The sequence below is a fragment of the Pongo abelii genome, chromosome X, assembly GCF_028885655.2.
Source record: "Pongo abelii isolate AG06213 chromosome X, NHGRI_mPonAbe1-v2.0_pri, whole genome shotgun sequence".
NCBI classification, from domain to species: domain Eukaryota; kingdom Metazoa; phylum Chordata; class Mammalia; order Primates; family Hominidae; genus Pongo; species Pongo abelii.
Genome location: NC_072008.2, coordinates 132,566,083 through 132,581,689, shown reverse-complemented (window position 1 = coordinate 132,581,689; position 15,607 = coordinate 132,566,083).

Below are 15,607 nucleotides of genomic sequence, written 5' to 3'. Positions count from 1 at the left end.
CAAATTGCCACATATTTGGCAACTTAAAACAACATGCATCAATTTTCTCATAGTTTCCATGAGTTAGAAGTCCATGCACAATAGGGCTCAGCTGAGTTTTTTGCTTAGGGTCTCACAAGGCCAAAGTCAAGGTGGCAGGCCTGGCGAAGCTTTTAGCTGTAAGCTGTGAGAAAGATCTGCTTTCAAGCTGCTTCAAGTTGTTGGCAGAATTCATTTCCTTGAGGCTGTAGAAATGAGGTATCTGTTTCTTTGCTGGCTGGCTGCCTGGGAGCTACTCGCTGCTACTATAACATGCCTGTATTCCTACTCATGTGGCCCTTTCTATCTTTAAACCAACAATGATGTGTTGAGCCCTTCTCATGCTTGGGATCTCTGTGACCTCCATGTCTGCCTTTCTCTTCTGTTTTTAAGAGCTAATGTCAATATAGTGGACCCACCCTGATAATCCAGGATAATCTGCCTATTCTAAGGTCAGCTAGTTAGTAAAAATAATTATATCTGCAAAATCTCTTTTGCCATGTAACTTAACACGTCCAGGAGAGTAACACCAGCGAGGAGAGGTCATGGTGGCCAAAATTCTGCCTACCACTGTGGGAATTACAATAAATAATATTTAGTGAATTGGCATAGAATTTTCATTAAAAGGGTTGGATTCAAATCTCAGCTTCATCATGCTTACCAGTGAGCTAAGTGTTAGTTTCTCTCATCTGTATCCAGGAGTTGGGAATATAAGCCTTAGCTGAGATAATGTATAAAGTCTTTATAAACTTAAATAGTTGTATTAGTCCATTTTCATGCTGCAGATAGAGAAATACCCAAGACGGGGAAGAAAAAGAGGTTTAATTGGACTTACAGTTCCACATGGCTGGGGAGGCCTCAAAATCAAGGCAGGAGGCGAAAGGCATTTCTTACATGGCAGCAGCAAGAGAAAATGAGGAAGATGCAAAAGCAGAAACCCCTGATAAAACCATCAGATCTCATGAGACTTAATCACTACCACGAGGACAATATGGGGGAAACCACCCCTGTGATTCAAATTATCTCCCACCAGGTTTCTCCCACAACATGTAGGAATGATGGGAGTACAAATCAAGATGAGATTTGGGTGAGGACACAGAGCCAAACCATATTAACAGTCCTCAAGTGTTAGTACATTTTAGTGTTTTTGACAGAGTTATGTATAAGTTCAATGAGAAAACAAAAGTGATTAATTTGGCCTAGAAGAGGACATGTACACTTTAGAGAGGAAATGCAATTTAAATCAGATGATAAAAAAGTATAGGCATGTAAAGCTGCCTGTTTTATAGAAGCTACTAACTTATATTTAAAACATATTATATGCCAGAAGTTATGCTAAATACCTTATATGCTAAATGATCATTGAACTCTACTAGCCCCAGAAGTGCATAGGTTTTAACTCCACTGTATAATATGAAGTTGATTTTGATCAATAGTGTTGAAAGCGGGAGTGGTGAGTGCATGGTGAATCACTTGGAGTACTTCCAAACTATGTGCAAAAAAAAGAATAAAATATCTGGAAGTCTACAAAAGAAATAGTATACTGTGCTTATACATGCGAGAGAGGAACTGTGGTGAGGGCTTGAGACACTTACTTTTCATTTTGTGGCGAACATTAGCTGGACAGATGGCTGTTCAGAAAAAAAGACTTATATTCTTGGCCTTATTGAAGCTAGATTTGCCCATGGAATTGAGTATTATCTAGCTTGTGTGATGTAAGAAGAAAAGTTTTTGTGTGATATATTAATCTGTTAGGGCTGCCTTAACAAAGTACCACAAACTGTATGGTTTCAACAGTAGAAATTTATTGTTTTACAATTCTGGAGGCGAGAGATCCATAGTCAAGGTTTCAGAAGGGTTGGTTCATTCTGAAAGCTGCAAGAGAACGAACTGTACCAAGCCTTTCTCCTTGGCTTATAGATGGCTGTGTTCTCCCTGTGTGCACATCTGCTTGTGTCCACATTTCCCATTTTTATATAAACACCAGGCATATTGGTTTCGGGCCCACCCTAACAATCTCGTATTGACTAATTACATTTGCAATGATCCTGTTTCCAAGTGAGGTCACATTCTGAGGTACTGGAATTTTGAGGACACATAATTGAATCCATAACAGGTGACTTCTGAGAGATGTCTTTAAACAAGGAGGGGAGATAAATGCTTTTCTTCAGCGTTCCCTCCTTTCTGTGGGAGAGAATGTAAATGTAATGGCTACAGATCTAGATGATTTGGGGGTGGAAGTCACAGATGACAGAAAAATCAGATAGAAAGAGCCTAGGTCCTTGAAAATGTGGAAGTATCCTAACTAAGTCTGAATTACTAACCTTCAGACTTAGTTTACAAAATAAGGAAATAGTCTTCTATCTTATTTCAGTGACTGTTACTTTGAATTTTACTAAAAATACGAATGAAGAAATAGTGTGTATTTTAAAGTTGTTATTATGTTTTGAATTATTTTTTCACACGCATTATTTTTAACTAAAAATATTTTTGTTTTCCTTTAATGAGCTCTTCTGGTGTGTTAAAGACATGAGTTTTAAAAATGCAACTGACATTCATTATTTTTGGTGAAATATGACATTGTTCCATATCACAATTGTTTTTATGTAATGGATTTTTTAAAAATAAAATCACTAAGTTAAATTTCATTTTGTCTTCCTCTGTAATTTATGTATGTAAATATTTTCCCTTTTTTCTTTTGGTGATATGCATATATTTATCTGGTGAAAGTCAGCATTTGTCCAAGTTACTGATCCTTCATTAGAGAAACATTTATTTTACAGTATGAAACCTTTTGTAGAATGGAAAAGAAGCTCTTTCTTAGCTCCCTTTTTCGTTCTGCCTTTGTTTTGAACTAACGGCATAAGTAGAAAATGGCAGCTAGTAACAGGTTAAGATACTGGCTTGCGCTAGATAAGCAATGGGCTCTCTGTAACATGGGTAGCTTCACTGATAGGTTAAGTGCTACTTGTGCTGTTGCAGGCTTTAGCTGCTTATATAAGAAACATTTTCATTCTATGTGCCAGTGGTTCTTATGACTTTTTTGGTCATGAACCTATTTGATAATCTGTTGAAAGCTATAGATTATCTCCCCCCGCCAAAATGCACATAACTGCAAAACATTTGCATACAATTTCTGGAGTTTTAGTGATACTGAAAATTCATCCATGGAAAGTAGTTAACCACTCTGGGTTTGTGCAATTTTGAAACATACTTCCACTACTCATTTCTATTTTTCATAACTAACCTAACCTTAAAAAGTAAATTTTGAAATGCAGTGGAATTGTGCCAAACATAGAAAAAAATTAAAATTAGTGCAGTTTTCCTGGAAACCATGGCTTCTCTTTTCTGACTCTTTTTTTTTTTTTTTTTTTTTTTTTGACAGACTCTCATGCTCTGTCACCCAGGCTGTAGTGCAGTGGCAAAATTTTGGCCCACTGCAACCTCTGCCTCCTGGGTTCAAGTAATTCTCCTGCCTCAGCCTCCTGAGCAACTCAGATTACAGGCACCCGTCTCTACGCCTGTCTAATTTGTTTGTATTTTTAGTAGAGATGGGAGTGTCACCATTTTGGTCAGGCTGGTTTTGAACTCCTGACCTCAAGTGATCCACCCGCCTCAGCCTCCCAAAGTGCTAGGGTTACAGGCATGAGCCACCGCGCCCAGCAGTTTCCTTCTGATGTTTCTCTCAACCCGTCTCTTCAACATCTTGGCACTTTCCTTCAGGAATCGAGAATCTCTACTTATTTTCCTATCAAAATAATGTTTTCTTGAAAGGGCGTGATAGAACATTTATACTCAAAATATAAATGTATAGTGAAAATTAAAATGATATCACTCCTAGAGATAGTTGCTAAATAGCAAAGGACAAGGAATATGTATCTAAGTAAATTCATCTCTAATAGTAGATACGGGCATCTGGGACAGGTGAGCGAGGTGCATTATTAGAGTGAGAAGACTTCTGGGAGACTATTAATCTTACCATGAAGCAGTTCACCATTCTCCAACGAGTAAGCCTAGCCATGTAATGGAATAATACTTCATAGTGCAGATTTTACCTCTTACATAGTGCTGTGATACAGTTTCCACTATTTTGACCAATTTGTCCCCTAACCCTATATAAATTTTTATAATAATTAAGCTATACTGTAACGATATTCTAGTGTACTTTATTTGTAGAAATTATAAATTCAGTAAATTTTTCATCTCAATATTTCATGTTGTTGGCGCTTCAGAGTCACTGGTCATTGAATGAAAGATTATGTGTTTACGTATTAGAAAAGAACTTTATTACAGAATTTATATGGCATAAAATTAAGATCAAGCCCGGGAGTCAAAATGCAATAGTACTAGCCCTGCTACCTTAAAGAGAAAACACAATGATACCATTTTGTTTCAATGTGTAAATGCAAAAATACTCAATATACTTCTAGTACTTTAGGAATGGTCTTTTGCTTTACTGATGAAAAATCATTCCAATTAGCATATTCCTTATAGATTATTTTTGTGATTGTTCCATTGTTACAGTGCAGTAAAATGCAAAGCAAATAATTAGGATGGAAATACACATAGTCTTTATAATTCAGCAGTGTACCTTTATTTACAAATGTAGGGCTAGCCAATAAGAAAGGGTCTTTTTTTATTCCCTTCTTATGAGATGGCTCATAAAAGTATGTGCTTAGGATGCTACATCAGTCAGCGTAGGCTAGGCTATGCAAAACAAGTAACACAAGGATCTAACTGGCTTATATATTAGTTTTCTATTGCTGCATAACAAAAAATCTTGGCAACTTAAACGATTCCTATTTATTATCTGACAGTTTCTATGAATAAGTTCATATGAGTCATAGGTCCTGGCACAGTGTACCTAGTTTCTTTACTCAGGGTTTCACCAGGTTGAAATCCAACTGTCAGCTGGGTCTGTGATCTCATCTTAGGCTTGAGGTTCCTTTCCAAGCTCTTTCAAATTATTGAAAGAATTCAGTTCCTAGAAGTTGTGGACTGAGGTCTCAGTTTTCTTGCTGGCTGCCAGTTAGTCACTCTGAATTCCTACATGTTGCCCTCAGGTCATACCGTGTGGCTGTCTTACAATATGGCAGCTTATTTCTTCAACGCCAGCAGGAAAGTCTCACTTAGTCTGCCACAGAGGAGTCTGTCTAATGTAAAAAATATAACTATCCCATCACCTTTGCCATATAAAGTAACTAACCATGGAAGTGACTATCCCATCATAGTCATGGGTCCTCTCACACTCCAGGAGATATGATTAGACAGACGATGTACACTAGGGAGCAAGGCTACTAGGAGGCAGTTTAGAATTCTGCTAAATGAAGCTTATTGTGACAAATATTGATTTCCGGCTTAATCAAAATCTATTGCAGGTATGTGTGGCTCTTCAGGGCAGCTATCCTTCCTACTTAGTAATTCTGGCTACTTTAATCTTTTCTACTGTTACATCTACATGAGACTTCTTCCTCAACTGCCTTGGTAGGGAAAGAAGCACTAAAGAGATCATAACCAGGATTTAAATATTTCCAGACTGAAGTGATATGCCAGTTCCAATCATATTTCATTAGCCAAGGACAGTCAAATATCTATGCCTTACTTTAAGGGAGCAGGAAAATAAAATCTTCTCACTGATAAAGAGTCTATCTTTGACCAAATTCTAGTCAGGTTCTTCTGAATTATCTTCCAGACTAGACCTCAACATTCAGATATTCATGCTCATCTTTGCATCACCAGATTTTAGCAAGAATATGGTGAAATTGGTTTACTCTGAATTCCTCAACTTTAATATCTTATCAACTTTGATATCTGATTGGTTTTCTTATCCTGCACCAGCCCCAGGTGATATCTGATCACTGTGGCCTGCCTTTAGCAAGAATCTTGTTAGGTCAGTTTAACAAAGATTTACCCTACACTCTTAGTATGTAATTTTCCATCCACCACCACCCAAACTCCTGTGCTCCGTGACCATAAATCCCTAACTTTTCTTTGTTGTATTTGGAGTTGAGTCCAATCTTCTCTCCTACTCTAAAGCCCCGTTGTAGTAATTCCCCTGAATAAACTCAACCTAACCATTTTAACAAGTATGTCTAATATCATTTTTCTTTAACATCACATACCTAGAAGTAGAGGAGAACTAGAGAACTAAATATTGGTAAATAATATAAATGTCTACCCCCAAAATGTTATTAATCTCAAGATCTTTTCTCATTGCTGGATCATATAGTAGTGTAGAATGAGTTCTTTTTATTTTTAAAGAGATTTGAGGTATAATTTGCACACCATAAATTTCACCCATTTGAAGTACACATTCAATGGTTTTGAATATATGTACCAGATGAGTTCTGGAATGCATAACATTAATAAGCATTTCTTAAGTGTCTATTGTGTATATAATACAATCTTAGATTCAATGTAGAGAAAAATGAAATAAATGTTTTTTAACCTTGAGATTACAATCTAGTTGGGAGGGAGAAAGTGAGTATATGGGAAGTCACTAAACAACAATCTCAAGTATTTTAATATATAACAAAATACTTCAAACAGAATTTCAAAATGGGAAGGGAAATTATATTTATTGAATATCTACTGTGTGACAACGGTTCGCTAAATGTCTTTTGCATACAATCTTACATAAGTTTAATAATAATCCTGTTTCCCCAAATTTTACAAATGTGAAAGCTAAGCCTCACAGAAGTTAAATGTCTTGTCCAATTTCACACAGCTAGAAAATACGAGTTAGAATCTAATTCTAATTTATTCTTCATCTAAAATCCAGGTTTGTTATACTAAACAATATTTATACCAAAAGATATAAACCCAGTGGAGTGTTGTGTAAAAAGGGCTAGACATAAGTTGGTAAATTACTGGGTTCTGTGTGTGTGTGCATGTTTGTGTGCACACACACATGTCCATTTGTGCCTGTGTATATGTTGACTCTGCTTCATTTACCTTCAAATAAATAAACGTTAAACCTTCAGATAACATCTGAGCAATTTCAAGCTTCTTTCCATTTACTCTTGTTGTAAAACATTTATGTATTTATTTATTCAACCAGAAAACATTTATAATGGGCCTACTATGTCTCTAAGCACTTACTCTGCTAAATACTGAGATAAATACAGTTTGGATTTTTTTTCTCAAGAAATTGCTACAATAAAGATGATATAAGATGATTATAAAATGCTACTGAAGCTTAGTAGATAAAGGTGATTGGTAGTTGTGCTGATCAGGGAAGTCTTCATGAAAAAATAGTTTGAAAGGCGGGACTTGAAGAGTAGGTAAGATTTTTGGACAGAGAAGGAAATACAAAGAATAGCAGAGAGCATGGCATGAGCAAAGTAGGAAAAACGAAAAGGCCAAGGTAGCATTTGGGATAATAAAAGCTATCAAGTTTTTTTGGAATGCAAGGAATATAAAGAGTGGTGGAACATCATGGAAGGCTTTGCTGGGTTAAAAAGAATCATACTTGACAAGGAGTTTGCAGCTTTCTGTTAATGCTAGGACACATTCATAATCTCCAGTGGGGAAAAAACATCCAGAAATTAGGGAAGATCAGATGGGCTCAGTGTCTTTCAAGACCAAGATAATGGAAGATGGCTTTGTAATGCAACCCCGAGTCATGAAAGAGAAAAATGTTTCTCTGACATTATAAGATTGAAGTTAAGCTAATCAGAGATTATGCCTCTTATGCAGATCTATTGAAGGATTTTGGCAGAAAACTAATCTTCACAATGTGAAATGTGTCTAAGTTTTTAGATATTTAAGGAAATGCAAATTGTAATTTGAAATGTGAGGCCTGACATTTCTACCAAGGTTCACCCCTTTCTTCTAGCTAGTGGCAGAAAATGTGTTGAGGAGACAACACTGTAGTACCTGAATGTGTGCCTTTTATAAAGCATGTGAGGATACTTTGAATTTGTTTTTTGAAGACAAAGTAGCATATTTTAATGGGAAAAGGTAGGAGAAAGGACTTCTTCAGGAAAGACATTTATCAAAGCAGGAGCTGCAGGAAGAAAGAAGAAAGGATAACATAAGGAAGCAGGGAGTGGCCATGAGTGATACCCTGAGTATACAGGCAATAAGATCGCAAGCATTTTTGCATGGTAAAATGGGAAGTTTAAGCTAGACCAAATATATGATTCTCACATTTTCGCCACCCTTTCTCTGTATGTTTGAATATAACCTTACTTTTTTCTTAAATCAAGTTTGTGTGTATTTAGAAAAATGAGCAAAATGGCCTACTGTTCCAACCTATACCTTGATCCTTCTCTGGCATCGTCATCCGACAGTATCAGAAACAGCATCATGGTAAACTGGAGGGTGATGAGTGTATCTGCCCCTAAACAATATCCTGATTAGAGAACAGGCACCCTCCTAACTTTAGAGGATAGATGGAGACACCTTAGGTGATAAAAGAGAAGTGCCTATCACATTGTTTTAAATTCATGGTAGCTCTTGTGCTTTCTGTGATCTCTGGCACATTATCTGGATAAATCTGCTTCAAACTATATTCTAAAACAGAGCTAGGAGTGTCCCCCACCCTAGTCACTAAACAGTTTTCAGAAAGATGACAGAAGACAAAATGGGCCCAGCCAAAACAATATAGTGCTTATATTAATCTCTCATAGCAAGAGGAATGTGGTAAAGGGAATCCCCACATTGGCAGTTCAGCTAGGGCACTGAGTTGTGCCATCTGGGAATAAATATTCTATATAGAAGTCTGGGATTTTACAGTGTCACATACTTTTCCCTTTTTTTTTCTGGGAGGGATGGACCATAGACATTTGTAATTTTTTGTATTCTGACAAGGAGTTTGGGTTGCTTGTTTTAGTTTTTATCTTGAATTGGCAAGTAATAATTGTATATAGTTGTGGGGTACAGTGAGATGTTTTGATATATGTATACATCATGGGATGACTGTATTGAGCTAATTGACATATCTATCACCTCATGTACTTATCTTTTTTGTAATAATAACATTTAAAGTCTACTCTTTTAGCAATCATTTTTCATTTGTTTTTTGTTTTAATAAATTAAAATAGCCAGAAGAGAAGATATAAAATGTTTCAAACACAAAAAACTATAAATATTTGAGGTGATGTGTAGCCTAAATACCCTGATGTGATCATTACACACTGTATGCTTGTATGCCATAAATATGTACAAATATTATTTATCAATTAAGAAACTAAAACAAAATTTACACAGTCTGAGCAAGCACTAAGAAGCTGGTGGCTGCCTCTGGATCTTGGACTGATGATGTTGGATGTATAGCAGGAAAAGACAATAAAACAAAACCACTAGATGTAGAAGGTGGAAACTATCTCCACAGGAATTTCAACTATGGTTTGATTATATTAAAGAAGTATGCCAGGAATGGAATTCTTCACAATTTGAGAAATGAAAAAGGGTCATACAGTGCTTGAAACATTATACCTTCTATAATGTATTCATGTAAAAGATTTAAAAGTTCTAAACTTACACAGTAGTTTCCCTTTACCCACAAGAAATACATTCCAAGGCTACCAGTGGGTACCTGAAACCTTGGATCTCCTAGTATATATCGTACCGAACCATATGCATACTAAGTTTTTTTCCTACACATACATATCTATGATAAAATTTAATTTATAAATTAGGCACAGTAAGAGATAGACAATAATGACTAATAAATTAGAAAAATTATAGAAATATACTGTAATAAAAGTTAGGTGGTCTCTCCCTTTCCCTCTCTCAATATCTTATTGTGTTGTACTCACCCTTCTTGTGATGATGTAACATGATAAAATGCCTAGGTGATGGGAAGAAGTAAGGTGAATGATGAAGGTATTGTGACGTAGCATTAGGCTACTGTTGAACTGACAATACATCAGGAGAATTATCTGCTTCAGGTAATCCTGGATCATCAAGCCATGACTATTTTGATGACCAATACAGCAGTTAGCATAGACAGTGGTGGGTACTCTGGACAAAGAAATAATTCATATCCTGTGCAGGACAGAATGAAACAGCCAGGGATTTCATTACCCTACTCAGAAAAAAGGCACAATTTAAAATTTATACATTATTTATTTCTGGAGTTTTCTATTTAATATTTTTTTACTTCTGCTGACAGTAGCTAACTGAAACCATGGAAAGCAAAGCCATTGATGAGAGAGGACGACTGTACTTTTGGTGACTTGTTTTGTTGCTTTAGAATAAGTCTTTGGCAGTGCAGATAACTTCAAGGAAATGTTTATTACTTTTGTGACGACCCAGCAGCAACGATGGAAAAAGATCTGTTAATATGCAACAATATGGTGGACGTTATTATGGAATACTGCAGAAAAGTGCACTGTAGAATGCAGCTTCAGGTTTCATGAACATTTGAGAATCCTTTTAAGAATTTTACTACTAATTTTTGTAGATTAAACTGATTCAGGTGGAGAAAGAAAAAGAAGAGGAGGAAGTTAAGTCTATAGATATTTACAGAAAGCCAAATAAATTGGTTGATACTGCATTTTAGACTGAGCTCAATTTTGGTGGCTGAAGCAAAAGAGCCGTAGCAAGACAGATTGGGGTGTTTGTGGAAGATCAGAAAGTGAGTAATCACAACCCTCAATTCCAGAGAACACTTTGGTGAGTTTCTTTTTTGGCTTTTGTTTTTCCTATTAGCAAAATGGGTATCTAATGGTAAACTGTGAACTCATGAAAGATTACTCCCCAATCATAATTGTATTTTGATATATTGATAACTGAACACCATGCAGGTTTTGAGGATATGATGTTGCTGTCTAATGTGACTAATATCTTCATTTGCCTGATAACTGTTCAAGTAGTATGTGCTTGTTATGTTTTTGTTTTATAACATGAGTAGTCATGGTTAAGTACCCTGGAAATCCAATATCCTGTGAATTTGACTGGCCACCTTAATTCCAGGTGGTGTATTTAACCCTTTACTGATTGCACTGGGTGAAAGAGTGGGTAAGAGAGCAAAGATTTAGACAATAGGAACTCCATTCTTTCTCTTTCTTTTCTGAACCAAATGATGAGTTCCAAATCAAATCAATTTAGCTGTTACATTTTCTGTGGCATATCGGCTTGGGTGTAAAAAATATACGGCTGCTTATATCCTAAGGCAGTATGTTATGTTTAAGAAATGTTTAATTCAAAGTTATTTAATTGCCTTGAAAAGATATGTTATTTATATCCTTTTTGGCTTTTTTATTTGAAAACTCTGAAATTTTCATGCTACGCTTCACTGTTCTTCTCTGTTTCCTAACTATAATTCTCCCTGTTTTACAAATGGAAACAATTGACTTACACAGTGATTGAAAAGGTACTGGCAGCTAGCACAGCAGGTTGGTGACCAAAAGAGAAAGTGAGATGATTCCCCGAGCTCAATTCCATTTATTAGCCAGTTTCAAAGTGAAAAAGTGAATCTATTTTTAAGGAGAATCAAAAAATTAAACATATCTTTGTGTCAAACATGAAGAAAAATTCTATGTCTGCCAATGCTAAAACCATGAAAGTTAAGCCTTTTGATTTTTCAAACACATTGCACAGATCTGTATTTACACATATAATAAAGGTCAAAACAGTAACGTATTATCAGATGCCATTTTATTTAAACAGCTAGAGAAGAGACTATTTATCTTATTGAGCTTTTCAAATAATTTGCTTTCCTGAATGTGGAACTTGTGTTGTGCTATGTTATTTCATTTGAGCAGTGCAGTGGAAAAACAAACAAACAAACAAACAAACAAATTTGGGATATATATTGGCAGATGAGTAAGCAACCTGCTTGGAGGGACATTAAAATTTTCCAGGAAGAGGAGTAGTTGAGTTAACTTTCAGTAATCTATGAGAGGCAGTTCACTTCTTGGAAAGAGCTTGGGCTTTGGAGTTAGATATGGGTTAAAATCTTGACTCTGATAACATAGTGTAAATAACCTTGAGAAAGGTAATTAACTCAGTGATTCTAAGACTTTTAGGTTTCAAGAACCAGTAAAATTTAAAAAAAATAGTGTCATAGACTAATGTGTGCTTCCAACTTCTTATTTCACCAGGTAAAGTTATAATGAAACTCCACAAATAAATGCATGAAAATGTAACAATTAACATCGTTATCTAAGGTAGATAACTGCTATTGGCCTAACCAATATCGATATTCCTTCTTATTAATTTATAGAACCTCAATTTTGTTCATGAAAGCAACATACCCAACTAAAATATTACATTTACTACATTTTCTAGTCTCCCTTGTACCTAGAAATAACCATAAGATGTAGTTTTGGGCAATGAGACATGAGGGGAATTCTACTAGGACATCTGGAAGGGTTTTGGATTCTTGATATAAATGCTACTCCTTCTTCCTTGTTGATTCCTCCTTTTTTCCGTACCTGGACATGAAGCTGGAGGTAAAGCAGCCATCTTATGACCTTGCAATGACTATAAGGAGAGAGGTTATATGCTAAGGAAGTCAGAGGACAATAGGAAAAGGAGCCTGGGGTCCTAATGGCTTTGTGGAGCCACCTTATCACCTTTGGATTACCTAATGCAGGAATTCTCATGTGAGAAAATTACTCATTTGTTAAACCGTTATTTTCTAGGTTTTTGTTACTAATAGTGATATGTAATCCAAAGAAGTATATCACCATTTTGTGAAATAAGGGATATTGCAATATTCTAAAGAGTTTTGCCTTGCTTTCCCCGTTTAAAAAAAAAAAAAAGTCTCTTCTTTTCTCTATATTTTTCCATCTTCATTAGCCTGTCAGGGCATTTTTAGTCCCGTGTCACATTAGCTAGTGCTTCTACTTTCTGTTATGAGATTGCTTAGGTTTATTTATTCTATCTTCTAGATGAGTCTTTCTTCACTTCCAGATATTTCTCTCAGTGGAAAATCTCCTGCAGGACTTTTCAGATAAATGCTCCTGTTGATGCTTCCAAACCTGTATTCTCATGGGCTGAGAAATGATGAATATGTCCTCTGTCATCTATTCCTTGAAACCTTGTTTTTTTCCTTAGCTTTAGAGTTTTCTAGGGTTTGTGTAACTTGTGAAAAAGAATGGAAGAACACATCCTTTTTACCAGTTCTTTCCCTGAAGCATTAGGATATGCCTAAAGATTTGAATGCTGCTTTCTTACTTCACTACCCCTTTGAAGCAGTCTCAGCTAAGTTATATTTCAAAGAACATTTTATTTTTATATTTTATAGTATGTTATTTAAAGAATGAACACTTATGGTTATGATGACAATTATAGCTTCATTGTGTATTGTATTATTTGTCCAAAAGTTAAAAAGTTGTCCCAATTCATCTTTTTACCATGAATTTATTTTATAAAATATTAATAGTCTGAATCTCCTTTCTTGTGAACATATCTGGCTGATATATCTGTTCCTAATATGTAATTTTAATCTTTGTATTTCATTAACTTTAGAAATATATCTTGTAATATCCTATAGATAAATTTATCTCTAAATCCAATCACAGAGCCTTTTTTTTTTAATAGAGAGCAACTAACTTTAAAATTATTTTTGGAAATAGTAAGTTTGTTCTTATTTTATCATCATGTTTTATGATTTCTTTCATATCTATTTTCTTTTTTAGTAGAAAATATTTATTTATATTTGATTCCTTTGTTTTCTGGAAAATATGCATTTTGTTTTTATTTGTATTCATGGTAAATATTAATCATGATTAGCTATACCTGAATCTATCATTACTTAATAATTAATGCCATAAATGATATATGATTTATTGATGTTATTTATATGCTAAGTGTTTTATATGTAACTTTTCTGTTGCCTTCAGAAATATCTTAAAGCCTTCTTCACTATTTTTCTGATTGTTTATTTCACCCAGCATTTAAAAGTTACTTCTTCCTCTTAAACAGCTCCACTTTCACTTCCAACTAGCTCAGTTTTATTTATTCTTATATATGGTCCATGCTTTATAGAATTTCAGAAAACAGAAGCAACAAGCCCGAAGTACAAAACAGGAGTAAATTTAGTGAGGAAGAATCTCCCAAATTTGTTGCTTGGTGTTCTTATTATGAGATGTGGAATAATCCATTTCATTGTCCCAACTTATGGAGGGGGATTTCAAGCTGTGTCTGCTAAGCTTTTCAAAGTCATTGGATGGGAGGCTGGCTGATGTTGAATTAGAAAAGGAACACCTCTGGATGACCATAACTGAACCTTTGAACCAAATGTGTTAAGGTCACAGTGGTCAAGCAATCATAGTAAACTTGTTATTCATTCTTCTAGAAAACTGGTTCCCCAGATAATTGCATGTTCACTCCCTCACTTCATTCATATCTCCACTTAAATATCACTTCCTCAGGGAGATCTTCTCTAACACAGCTATTTAGAGTTATAACTATCATTCCCCATCTCCTTACCTCATTTTATTATTTTTCCATAGCACTTATTGCCTGGATTTCTATTATCTATTAATGTATTTATTCTTCTTTCCCAATTTTTCTTCTTTTTAATAGCTATATTTCCAGGATCTAGAACACTGCATGATACACACACACACATTTATTTATTGAATAAATTAATTCTCTCTTGTTCCCTGAAGCAGTGAAACCATAAATATAAGCCTGAATTGGGTAGGGGTGGTAATGAAAGGAAAAGGGATAAAATACTAGAAAAAAAACTGTTATAACTTCAAAAATAGTGTTTGGTCACACATAAATACTGTGGATCGGTCTATAGCTGTCAACTTGTTAGAAACAACTTAATAACTATAACATTCAAGATAGAGTATTCTCATAGCTCTTTTATGCTTAGTATTCACCTATGCTTATTTAACATTCTAAGTTACAAAGCTCCACTTCCTATCTCCTTTACTAAGATAACATAGCATGTCTGAGAATTAGAGTTCAGGGCAAATAATAATGGAGAATGGTTGCTGTTCGATAAAATATCCCTGACCTCCCTAGAAAGACTGAGAGGTAGAAGGTGGTTTATTTTCTTAAGATCAGTTAAATTTCCATCATTATTTCAGGGCATTGTTTTAACTTTCTGTAATAGAAACTACTCCTATTGTCTGCTAGAACTTTGGCCACTATTTCATAGTTGTTGATATTTTGCACCACTTAATATGCTTTTACTACTTATTAAGTGAGAAGTTTGAGGAATTAAGTCCACTAAAACTTTTAAAAGGAGTAAATGGATTTGTTGAATTTTCTTTATTTAAAATTTCAACTTTTATTTTAGACTCAGGAAGTACATGTGCAGGTTTGTTACATGGATATATCATGTGATGCTGAGTTTGGGGTATGAATGATCCCATTACCCAGGTAGTGAGCATAATACTCAATAGTTTTTCAGCCCTTGCCTCCCTTTCCATTTCTCCTCCCTAGTAGTCCCCAGTGTCTGTTTTTCCCATCTTTATGTCCACGTGTGCCCAATGTTCAGCTCCCACTTATAAGGGAGAACATACGGTATTTGGTTTTTTGTTCCTGAATTAATTTGCTCAGGATAATGTCCTCCAGCTGCAATCATACTGCTGCCTGCTGCAAAGGACATAATTTTGTTCTTTTTATATGCCTGCATAGTATTCCACTGTGTAATATGTACCACATTTTCTTTATC